The sequence below is a fragment of the Euphorbia lathyris genome, chromosome 6 (genome assembly GCF_963576675.1).
Source record: "Euphorbia lathyris chromosome 6, ddEupLath1.1, whole genome shotgun sequence".
Classification (NCBI taxonomy): domain Eukaryota; kingdom Viridiplantae; phylum Streptophyta; class Magnoliopsida; order Malpighiales; family Euphorbiaceae; genus Euphorbia; species Euphorbia lathyris.
In genome coordinates this window covers 2,367,303-2,380,111 of record NC_088915.1, presented here as the reverse complement: position 1 = coordinate 2,380,111, position 12,809 = coordinate 2,367,303, and the positions used below count along the sequence as shown (strand labels likewise).

Genomic DNA, 12,809 nt, shown 5'->3' with positions numbered 1-12,809 from the left:
TTTTATCATTTATTAGTAACAATTCATAAACATATGATTAGACATAAAAAAAATTAAAAATTATATTGTCTTTTGTATGAGATGGATAAAGATAAATATTTCTCCGAATTTATAAATATTAAACTGCAATTCTATTATTAAATCACAAAAATATGAAATCTTTTCACACAAGTTGGATTTGGTATTAAATTGAACCTAAGAATACATTATATATTTATTTGGAAACTACATTATGAAATTTAACCAACGAATAGAATTCATCGACTAAGACTATAAAACACAATTCAAATACATAAAGTAATAAACATGTATATTTGAATTAAATTAATGAGTCTAAATATAAGTGAGGAATGAAGAAATCAAATTAGCATTATTTTACCAAGCCCATTAAGAAATAAAGGTTAAATAGGCCCGATGTATCCATTTGGTCCATTTTAGGGATTTATATTTGTGCTATGGAGAAATTAGAGATTAGCCCTAATTACATTTGTTGTCTGCCTCCACCTTCTCTCCCATCTTCCACTTCTTGCATCATTGTCCTCCTGGAACCCTTGAAAACACGAGTTCTGGGTTTGTTTCACTTCGGTTTCTCTTTAATCAATCTCCCTCTACTTCTCCTAGATGGGTTCTATGGCTTTGTTTCGTTCCAATCAGACCTCTAAGGGTTCTGTCGGACAACTTCGGCTTTCGGGCGCCTGCCGGTTTACTCCGATGATGTCCTTGGCTGCCTGAAGGTGTCTAGCTGGCCTCTATCCCTACATGCAAGGTAAGACTAAGGTTTGCTCTTTCCTCTCATTCTACACGCTCTTCTTCGACTTCGGGTTTTTTTTTTTCTTTCCGGTTCTTGCGAGTTCTAAGAACTCCTAGAGATGCAAAGGGTATTATGTGTCTTTTGGCTTGAGCTGGTTGTTTGGCTATATTTATTTGGATTTGGGATGGTTATTGTGATGTTCATGGAGTTTTGTGATTTCTCACCCTGTTCTAGTCAATCATTTTTTTCGGAGTTCTAGAGCTTCTCATTCTCTTTAATGGAGGCTGTGAGGGAGGTCAGTCTCAGTCTTACTCTTATTTTGTCCTTTTCATTGACTCTTAATTGTTTATTTCTAGGGTTTCTGTTATCATAAATAAGCTGTATTAGCGTTTGAAGTGTTTGATGTTGGCATTGAAGCATTCATTTTGTTTGAAGTGTTTTTAGTTTCGTCTATGGTAAGTGGTTTTCATTGTGCTTCTGTTGTTACCTTTTCCTGTTGTGCGAAAAGTTGAGGTTTGCTGAAAAGTTGAGGTTGAGAAGAGCTAATAACTTACTGGTTAGGTCATTTTCATTATGGTGTTACTTATGGTGGAGTCTCTATTTTAAATGCTAAAATGTTGGCTAGAGTCCTGATGAAGTCTTGAACTTAGCTTTTGGTATTATAGTTTTAAATGATAATTACAATTGTATTTTTGGTTATCATCAGTTACCTGCAAATTAGTTATGCCTTTTGGGTTAATAGATAATTGTTTCTGATTTTGGGGTTAGTGTAGATAATTGGTTCTGCCTTTTGGGGTTAAAAGGCTAAGTAACGATGCCCTGTCTCGTGCTTTAAGTTCATATCTTAGGATGGATATAGAAAAATTCATATAACATCTATTCATGCAACTTTGAGGAGTAAAGTATAATTTATGCCATATTTTTATAAATAGTTCTTTGAGTCAATTCATGTTATTGATATGTAATGTTACTAGTTAAGTGATAATTTTTCATCATTGTAAAATCATCTCTTCATGTATTTGCAAATAGGATCTTCTATTAAAATGGATATTCATTTATGCAATTTCACCTAAGGTGTATTACTGTGGTTCCTGGACATGAGTAGGATTTCTGCTTGAAGTGGCCATATGTAGGATTGCTAACTCCCGATCAATTCCTCTTGAGGAAGCCATTGATTTTCATGTTTAGGATTAGCTCTATAAGATGGGCACATGTTTGGAATGATTTTCTTAACAACACCTTCTGCTATTTAAAAGTGGAGCAAGTGATGGTATTTAAATTCATATGAATGGCTAAACTTGAATTCATTGAACACTAAATAAGTTGCAGAGGGCTTTTTATAGTTTTTAAATTCATGTTTGGAATGTTCCTAATGTTACTTATTCTACTGTTTTGCAGGCCATCCTTGGATTCAGTTCAGGTCAGTTCAAGTAGATGGCACTGCTCTTGTGACCCTCTTGAAGTTGAATACAGCTGCTCAGATCCTCTAATTTTACTAGTCCATTGAAGATTGTTGATACAGTTTATAATGTAAGTATTGATAAAAAAATGTCATTTAACACTTAAATTCAATGCATAAAAAACAGAGTGCACTTATGAGGATTTTTAAAATTTTTGTAGTTCGAAAAACTGTACAACAACAACAACAACAAAGCCTTAGCCCCGAAATGGTTCGGGGTCGAATAACATGAACTATCATATAAAACCGTGAAAAGTTCGGAAAACTGTATCTAATTATAAATCCTATAGAACACACTCTAGACTCTCGTGATTAAAGAAAATTGAATGTAATTGTGATTATGTTTAGATTGATTTATCATGTTTTTTTTGTTCATTTGGTTTTCGTTCAGGTGAGAAAATTTCAACCGTTATGCTTCCCACATCATGCATGATGAATGTGCACCCTCGAGCAGATCATGTGCCTTACCCAAGAGACCGATTTCTCAACATTTACTTGTATGGATACAAGCAACAATTATTTGTATTTAATTTAGTTTATATATAACTTTAATTTTTTTTACACCAATGTGTAACTTTAAATTTTTTTTAGCGAATGTATAACTTGAATTATAACGCATTAATAAGTTTTATATAATTTATATTTTCTGTTTTATTATGGAATTTCTGAAATGGTTATATGATGTTAGTTTAGTAAAATTGTAGAAATAATATTTTAAGATATATATATATATATATATATTTGCAGACATAAAGCAATAAATTTAACAACCAGATTACTTGTGACCAAAAGTTAGTTTGTAACCATAATAGATTTGCAAAATTGTTCATTGATTTGTAACTGACATATGGTTGCAAGTGATCGGTTTCTAATTTTGCCACCAAATTAGCTACTGAAATGGTGGTTGCAAACATTGCAACCGAGAAGCTTGATATGGTATCAAAGTTTTAGCAACCTTGCAATTACCAACCGATCCAGTTTGGTTGCTAAATATGCAATTCTGGTTCGTAAATAGTGTTAGCAACCAATTTAGCAACCAGATTTTTGGTTGCTAATTACCGTTTTTCTTGTAGTGACCAACCGGTCCGAGTTTTATAACATTGGGAACAATCAAAGCTATCACCATTTCTATAATTGTGCAACATAATATCATACACATGAGCCAGAAATCCTTGTTCCTCTCGTCATGCAACCACAGTGTACATATCTAGCACATCCTAAATCAGCAAATTATCAATTTTTGTGTGTAAATAATCTAAGCATTAATGATATTTCTTGTGTATGATATTTCTTTAATTTTCAGATTTAATTATTTCATAAATGAATAATTAATTTTTAAACATATTATTATCCAGTTTTGGCTAATGATCCAGTTTTGGCTTTACTTATAATTGGATTCTTATATATAGGACATGCCTGAATTTCCAATGTGGTTACAATAGAAAGGGAAGGATTTTTTGAGCAAGTGTTTTTAAGAGATCAGAGCGCGATAGACAGTGAAGGAGTTGCTTGATCATCATTTTGTTGATGTTAAACAGATGAGTATGAGTTCTGCTCCAAGCTGTTGTTGGATCAGGATTTCTCTGATTCCATAGATGGATTAGAAAATCTTAATCAAGATTTTCAAATTGAAGATTTATCAAATTTGAAGTTTCCGAATCAGAATTATCCGACTGAAAGGATGAAGGGAGTGATTGATCGAGTTTGAATTGGGGTGAAGAATGCATTATTGAGGAAGATGAGAAATCAATGGAAGACATAGATGATATAGAATCTGCATTCATCAATTGTCAATTATTAAGAGCTTGAACTTGATCAAGATTGTTAATGAATTTTAGTGAAAAGCAGAGCATGATTAATGAAAACAATTTTAGTATTTGTGATCTTGTATTAGATGTAATCTCATTTTATAGAGAATATATGTAGTAAGAGTAGAACTCTAATTCCCTTTCCTCTTCATCCTTGTCCTCTGAAACCATTTTGGCAAACTAAGCAATTCTTTCAAACTATTTCTGACAAGTAAGTCCACCTTAGAAGGCTTTTATGCCCACATAAATGCATACATTGACAACCATGTTTCTTTCTCGGATGTCGCATTTTTAACATATATTTTTTACAAGAGGAATATTCTCACTCACGTCATATTATTGTGTTGAGTTTTTTTATGTGCAAAATTTTGACAATAGCCTAAACCCTAAACCCTTCACTGCTCCTCCCTAACAATAGCCTGTAGAATAAACTAACAAAAAATAGATAATAAGCATAGCATTCATATATATAAACATATTATTCATTTAATATCATATGCAAACAGGAGATCACTGGGACATCATGATGGTCGAGGCGTTATTAGTGCTTCATTGCATTCATGACTTGGATCATGTCAGGGATTTGGGAAGCAAAGATCTGACAGAAAAGAGACAAATAAATGGAAAAAGAACACAAAGAAAGGGGATCTAGGAAGATTTGGTCCTCAAAGTACCGAATGTAAGGCGCCCCAAAAATGTTTATAAGGAAGATGTACCGCTCGAAGGTGGTAGTTAGTGAGCCGAGGGTGCACCACTCCATAGCACCAGCCATGCTCGCAGGAGGACCTCTTAAACTGCCAAACATAGCATGACCTCCACAAGATCAGTCTCCGACCCTATCTACCTCTTCTTCCATCGAGGTTAAAAAAGGGAATGCACTGAAGTCACTAATAATAAGGTAAAAGATATGTGTATGAATAATGTAGGTACCACTCACTATATTAGTGGCAACAAAAGGAAGGACTGTGAAAGGCTCTACAATGGGAGCTGTGATCCTAGGCCGAGCAGGGAGAAGTCTCCTACGGGAGGCAGGATAAGCACCACCGTCCACACTAGAGATCTCCGTGCCAATCCGGTAGATACAAAGATTGATCCCTCCCACAAGCCCGAATATCAACAACATATCCCAAGGAAGCGACATCATATGATGTGGATCTCTAGGCTTCTGGGAAGGATGATCTTGGTCTCTACGGGTTTAGTGTGAAAATCTCCATTGTGGAGGGTGCTTATCATGCCTTCTGTAGGAGCCTTCTCCATACTCGATAGAGGATCATGGCTCCCATTCCAGAACCTTTCGTTGCTGGTCCTTCAGTTGCCGCTAATAGGATGAGTGGTATTGCATTAATCAGACACATACACATATATTTTACCTCATTAGAGCATCCCTTTTTTTGTCCTCGGGTGAAGATGAGGAAGACAAGGCCGTTCACAGGCTGATCTGGTGGAGGTTGTGGTATGTCTGGAAGTTCAAGAGGTCCTCCTGCAGGAATGGGTGGTGCTCCGAAGAGTTGCGCCCTAGGCTCACTAGTTACCACCTTTGAGTGACACATGTCCCATATAAACATTTTAGGGGTTCCCTACACTTATTACTTTGAGGGAGACCCAACCTACGAGGTTGAGTTTTCTCCTCCCAGCACCACTCATGTAAGTATTAACTTTCCTCTCTCTCTAGACCATTGTTCTTCACATTTGTTTTCTGCTATTTGTCTCATTTCTGGCTAAATGTACACTGAAAAGTTTTCCGAGTTGGGGATGCATCCTCAAAGATTTTCACATCCTATAGTACTCAGATTTGGATGCATGTCTGGCCACAATATATTAAATGAAATCTAGAAATAGAAGAAGATGTAGATGAAAGAAAATATGAACTTTAATATAATAGTATATTGAGAACACAAGGTGAATAGAAAGCAAAGTCGAGTTTTGCAAGGTCTAAACTATGGGTTAGTTTAACCCTTGCTATAATAAAAAAAGAACTAGATCTGAAATGAATAAAATAATTTATAACCACCAATGCAATTGAAAGCTAAAGATAATGAAAATGAGCTACACATGATGTAAAAATGGTGTTTGGAGCATAGACCTGCAAACTAGCAAAGCTCCCTATTTATAGGAGTTTTGGGGCTCTTATTTATATAAAAACCACCTAAAATGTCTAGCTTGTCTTTAATATTGATGCTTTATCTTACCATAATTGATTTGGAAATAATTAAGGAAGGTTTTGGAGTCTTTTTAAGCATATTTATATGTCCCCAACCTTTAAGGATTCTTCTTTTTCTTGCTATAATTGATTTAGAATTTAGTAAGGAAGGTTTTGAAGTTTTTAGGCAGCTTTTAGTTTTTCTTCTTATTCTAGAATTAGAGTCAGCTGGTCGAGCAGTCTATTGGAAGATTTATCTAATTACTTTGTTTTATTTCCAAAAACACCTCAAATCACTCAAAACTCCATTCAATAGAAGAATAAAGTAAAATACACTAACAACTAGGGACAAACATTGACAAACCACTAAAAAATATCATAAAACAATGAGTTAAAATATTATATAAATGGTTATAACAACTTGGTCACATTTTGAACATTCCTTGTCTTGAAGGAAGTGTTAGATTCAAAATAAAATTTGAAATCAAACAAGCCATGTAGCTTATAACTTTGATAAGACTTATTTCACTGACATTCAATAATCTCAACTTATCTAAATCATACGACATAGATGAACTTTAACAAAATAAGGTTTTCTCAAAAGTATTACATTATTCAATACATCCCATATTTGAAAGTATGAACTAGTGTACAACCTCATAAGGTGATATCTCAAGGCTTTTCTTTTCTTGTAGCCTTTAATCTTTACTTTTCACTAAAGGTTTAAAATTTAACACTCAATTCATTACAAGTATTGTGATAAGTAATGGCGTGTAGTTCTTAGTCTCTATCACTTGCTAGTCTAACCAAAATATAATCAAAAGGTCTTTTGCATGGGTTCTAAAGAAGGTTTAGTTTAGGTATTAATGAGGAAAATATTTGGCTAAATGGAAAATATTATAATACTGTGTATAATTTAGAGTAAAAAAGTGTGATTTTTCTTTTATGAAATAAGAGAGAAAGTTATTTTTTCTTGGACTTTTTAGGATTTTGTGTTTTTTAGAAAGTAGAGCAAGTAAGACTGAACAAAACTATTGACAAACCTAAGGTATTGCTCGCAAGCTATATGGAACTACCCATGGAGATGTACCTACTATATATAGAGAGATGCGAGAAAATTTCCTTCTTGATTAAGATTGTTATCCTTATTGCCGCAATTTTCTCCGGCTACTACCGCAATGTAAGACATTTTTGAAAGAAAGATGGTAGACAACAAACATGAATCAAGTTTGAAGAATGCAAAACCAATGAGAAAGACTAAGATTTTTATGGGGAAATGTATTTGCTCAGATACTATAACAAAATCTCAAGCAAAAACAGAAAAAAGAAGAAGAAAGAGAATTAGATTCAGAGTTGGTTTATAGCCTTACTCTTAGTTTCTCAACTTATTCAGAGCACTCCACATCTTCCATGCATGTGTCTTCTCATCACATATACATGTCCTCCTTCAAGAATTTCTAAATATCCATTGCACTCCACATCTTCCATGTACGTGTCTTTTCATCACAAAACTTCTTCACCACATGTCTACTACTTACCATACCCAAAGCACACCACACCTCTTTCTAATTTGCCTAATAATAATGGACTCAGATAAAAAAACATTAAAACACATTTAACATTTAGTTAAACCATAACAATGATATCATTAGTTAGGTTTTTCTTTCATTAATTATACAACTCAAGACATCCACTTGAATTTGATAGAAGTATGAAGACATGCTGCAATTGGTTCCTATGTGTCAAGTTTACCTCTTCCATTCTAGTCCTCTACAAATCCAATCTATAAGAATGAGATTCCTCATACGTCCATTAGTAATAACATACCAACTTTCCTCATAATAATTTTTTTTGTTGAAAATCTTTGGATAATGGAAGATTGATAAAGTAATCCCTTTACGGCATCCCAATTCCATGATTAAAATGGATGTATATTTGTAAATAAATTTCGAATGTTGATTGAAAAAAGAATCCCTAATTCAACAGAAACCATGAGAAAAAAGAGAGGAGAAAAAGAGGGATGAGAGAGAGTTGCTGAATGTAATTAATAATTAAAGCTAAAGATACCTAAGCGCTTATACTTATCTCAAAAAATTCAATTGCTTTTTTTTACTTTTAGAATATTCATTTTACCAATTTAACTTGTTTAAAACTTATTAATCCTTTTAACAAAGTATATAATTTTTCTGAAAAAGTTTAAATGCTTACACTTTAATCTAGTTTAGGTAGCTAATATTGTTAGAGGATATATCTATAAATATACATATTAGAATTAGTCTTTGATTTAGTCAGATATTGTTAGCTTGATTTACTCCCTGTATCTTTAGAATTATTTTTGTAACCGATTCTATCTTGTAAGCTTATTTAAGCACAAACTCTATCAATACCAAATCACTAGAGAATCATGATTGTTTCATGGTATCAGAGCAGTTCTGAGGTTTCACAACTCTGAATTTTAATTTTTCCCTGGGATTTCTCCTTTCAATCGCTCAATTAATTATCTCCATGGTATCACAAATTAACTGCCTCCAATTACCTGTTGTGGAAGACACAGGTTCTGCCTATTTTGAAAGGTCAGAAGTTGGGACATCATGTTGATGCAACTTCTGCACCGCCGCCCAAGAAATTACAAACCGGAGCAGACAATCCGGCGTTCGAAGTTTGGGAGCAAAAGGACCAACAGGTCCTCAGTTTGCTCATCCTTCTCTTTCATCGGGCGTAATTTCCGAAGTTATTGGGGCAGAAACTGCAGCAGCCGCCTGGGAAAAGCTGGCTAAAGCCTATGCCACTGGATCGAAGTCACAGATCCGTGAATTGAAGAATCGTCTTCATAATTTACGTCAAGAGAACGATGATATTTCTGCCTATCTTTTACGGGCCAAATCTCTCAGTGACGAGCTCTCTGCTCTTCAAAATCCTGTAAGTAACGATGATTTAGTTGGTGCAATTTTGGATGGCCTGAATGATGTTTATCCGCCTTTCACTCGTGCAATAGAAGCTCATCTGGAATCTATTGCGTTTGAAGACTTAACTGGCTTGCTTCATAGTGAGGAGCGACAGCTCTCTCGAGTCACAGCTCCATCAAGCTTTACTCCCTCAGTTCATTATTCTGCCCGTTCAAACAACAGGCCACGGGGCCGCGGTCGCGGTCAATTTAATTATGGATCCAGTCGGGGTTTCTCTGCCCCAAATAATTATAGTAGAAACAGTTACAAAAATTCAGCTCCACTTGATGTCTCCACTCTCACATGTCACAATTGTAAAGGATCGGGACATATTGCTAGACAGTGTCCATCACCAAAATTCAATCGCAATACCAGGGGTTCTCTTAAACCGTCCTCTAATATGGCCACCACCTCCAACCCTTCCTTCACTGATTGGCTCCTAGATTCTGGCGCAACGCATCATTTAACAGCTGATTTGGACAACCTCCATGTTCACACTGAATATGACGGTCCCGAGCAAGTTGTAGTAGGTAATGGATCCACAATTCCTATCTCTCATATTGGTAAATCTGATTTTCCTATTTCCAATATTCCTCTAAAGTTTCGAAATATACTCCATGTTCCTAACACTGTTAATAACCTTTTTTCTGTGTCTTCTCTAACTCAATCAAATTCTATTTCGGTTGAGTTTTTTGCTAATTACTTTGTTTTGAAGGATTTGGAGACAAAGAAGGAGATATGTCGAGGGGTGAATAAGGATGGACTTTACACACTGTGGCTTCCTTCATCAAGTCAAAATCGCATTAGAGCCTTTAACACTAGTCTCTCTTTATGGCATGCCCGTTTGGGTCATGCTCAATTCCCCATTGTTAAGAAAGCAATTGCTTTGAATAAACTTGACTTTGATGATAATAAATGTGCTCCCTTTTGTGATTCATGTTGTGTTAGTAAAGCACATCGCTTACCGTTTCCTGTTTCTACATTCGTTGCTTCTAATCCGTTAGAATTGGTTTGTTCTGATGTTTGGGGCCCTGCTCCAGTTGATTCACATGATAATTATCGCTATTATGTTATTTTCTATGATCATTTTAGCAAATTCTCTTGGCTATTTTTTGTGCGGTATAAATCTGAAATCTTGAGTGTATTCATTAAATTCAGAACATTGGTTGAAAAATATTTTCAACGACCAATTTTAAATTTTCAATCAGATTGGGGGGGTGAATTTCAGGCTTTAACCAATTGTCTTAGTACCAATGGGATCAATCAAAAAGTGTCTTGTCCATACACACCGGAACAAAATGGTTGCGCCGAACGCAAGCATCGCCATATTGTTGAAACGGGTCTTTCATTACTTACTCATGCTAAATTACCTATGAAATTTTGGTCTTATGCCTTTGAATGTGCAATGTTTATCATCAACAGATTACCCACCAAAATACTTGATTACCTTAGCCCATATGAAAAATTGTTTGGCAATACACCCGATTATACTTTGTTTCGTACATTTGGTTGTGTTTGCTATCCTTGGCTCCGTCCTTACAATTCAAATAAATTGCTTCGACTTTCTCGTAAATGCATATTCATTGGCTATAGCAAAATACATAAAGGTTATAAATGTTATGACTTGCTTAACAACAAATTCTTTATCTCACGTCATGTGGTTTTCAATGAACAAGAGTTTCCATTTCCTCTGTTAAACAATGAGATGCGCCAGATATCTATGACTGATCTGTCCAATGCTCCGGTCACAATTTCTTTTCCATCAGCACAAGAACCATTTACTGCTATTCCCCCAACAGCTCCACGCCCAAATACAACTTCCTCTAATCCCACTCGCACCATTATTCCATATCATCCCTTACCAAATTTTCGAGAGTTACCAACCTCCACAACAAATAGCCCCCCGCCAGCTTCCAATCAGCCTACTGTCCCTCTACTTGTTGATTTTAGCGGCTATCAACTCTCATCACACCAAAATTTACCCAATGCATCACAAACAGCCCCACCTGAACAGCCCCAACCTTTACAACCCACTCTCATGGTTACAAGAACTCAAACGGGTTCGCTTCGTCCAAAAATCTATCAGGCCGTGACTGAAACTGTCACCCCTTCTTGTTATACTAAAGCTATGGAACATCCACAATGGCGTGCAGCTATGAGAGAGGCGTATAATGTACTCATTACCAATGGAACTTGGGAGTTAGTTCTAGAAACCGAAGCCAACAATAAGGTTGGCTGTCTCTGGGTTTTTCGCATCAAACTGAACCCTGATGGATCTGTCAACCGATACAAAGCACGACTCGTTGCCAAAGGATATCATCAACGTCCCGGTCTTGACTATGAGCAAACATATAGTCCGGTTATCAAGCCCACAACGATACGTTTACTTCTTTCACTTGCAGTAACAAACTCTTGGATGATAAAACAACTCGATGTGAGTAACGCATTTTTACATGGCACTTTAGATCAAGCTGTTTTTATGTGTCAACCTCCTGGTTTTACTCACCCGGACTTTCCTCATCATGTTTGCAAATTGAAGAAAAGTCTATACGGTCTTAAGCAGCCCCCCGTATGTGGCATCGTTGTTTGACAGAGGCTTTGATTTCCCTTGGGTTTGTTTGTAGTAAGGCTGATTGCTCGCTTTACTATCTTCATCATAATGATACGCGTTTGTATTGTCTTTTATATGTTGATGATATCTTGGTAACCGGCAATTCCATTGTGTTTATTGATAACTTGATCAAGCAATTGCAGCAGCGGTTTGCTATTCGGGATCTTGGCAAGCTCTCGTATTTTCTTGGAATTGAAGTGAATTGGGAAAATCATGCTCTTCACCTAAGTCAAAAGAAATACATTTCTGATTTACTCAAAAAATCCAAAATGGATGGCTCCAAAAGCATCTCAACACCAGCTTGCACAAGCACCAAACCCTCTCGAGATTCTGGTGAATCCTATACTGATCCTAAGCTATATCGCACTATTGTTGGTGGATTACAATATGCGACCATCACTCGACCAGATATTAGCAATGCTGTAAATAAAGTTAGCCAATTTATGCATAATCCAAGTCTTGATCATTGGAAAGCGGTTAAACGAATACTTCGGTATTTAACTGCAACTACAACACATGGAATTCATTTTCATAAGGGTAAAACTCTTGATCTGGTTGGTTATAGTGACGCAGATTGGGGAGGAGACGTTAATGATCGAAAATCTACCTCTGGCTATGCGGTGTTTGTTGGTCCTAATCTTGTATCTTGGCGGTCACATAAGCAAACTACTGTTTCTCGCTCCTCCACCGAAGCTGAATATCATGCTCTTGCTAGTCTTGCTTCTGAAATGCTTTGGTTGAAAAAGCTCATGCATGAAATCGGCATCTCCAATTCCACAATACCTGTTTTATGGTGTGATAACCTTGGTGCAACATATTTAACTGCTAACCCAATTTTTCATGACAGATCTAAGCACTTAGAGATTGACTTTCATTTTGTTCGTGACAAAGTCTCCAAGAAAGAGCTTCGAGTTGGTTATGTCCCCACCCTTGATCAAATTGCTGACATCCTCACCAAACCACTCTCCAAGGCTCGGTTTCAACATCTTCGCGACAAATTAACAGTGGCTCCGCCATTAATTTGAGGGGGAATGTTAGAGGATATATCTGTAAATATACATATTAGAATTAGTCTTTGATTTAGTCAGATATTGT

At 35.9% G+C, this 12,809-nt stretch overlaps 1 long non-coding RNA gene across 1 annotated transcript; it reads left to right on the top strand.

The window, feature by feature from the left end:
- The first annotated feature begins 491 nt into the window (after positions 1-491).
- On the top strand, positions 492-2,717 carry LOC136231951 (uncharacterized). The gene is made up of 3 exons (XR_010690200.1): positions 492-766; positions 2,150-2,281; positions 2,602-2,717. It is a non-coding gene; the product is annotated as an uncharacterized lncRNA (long non-coding RNA).
- The last annotated feature ends 10,092 nt before the right edge of the window (positions 2,718-12,809 follow it).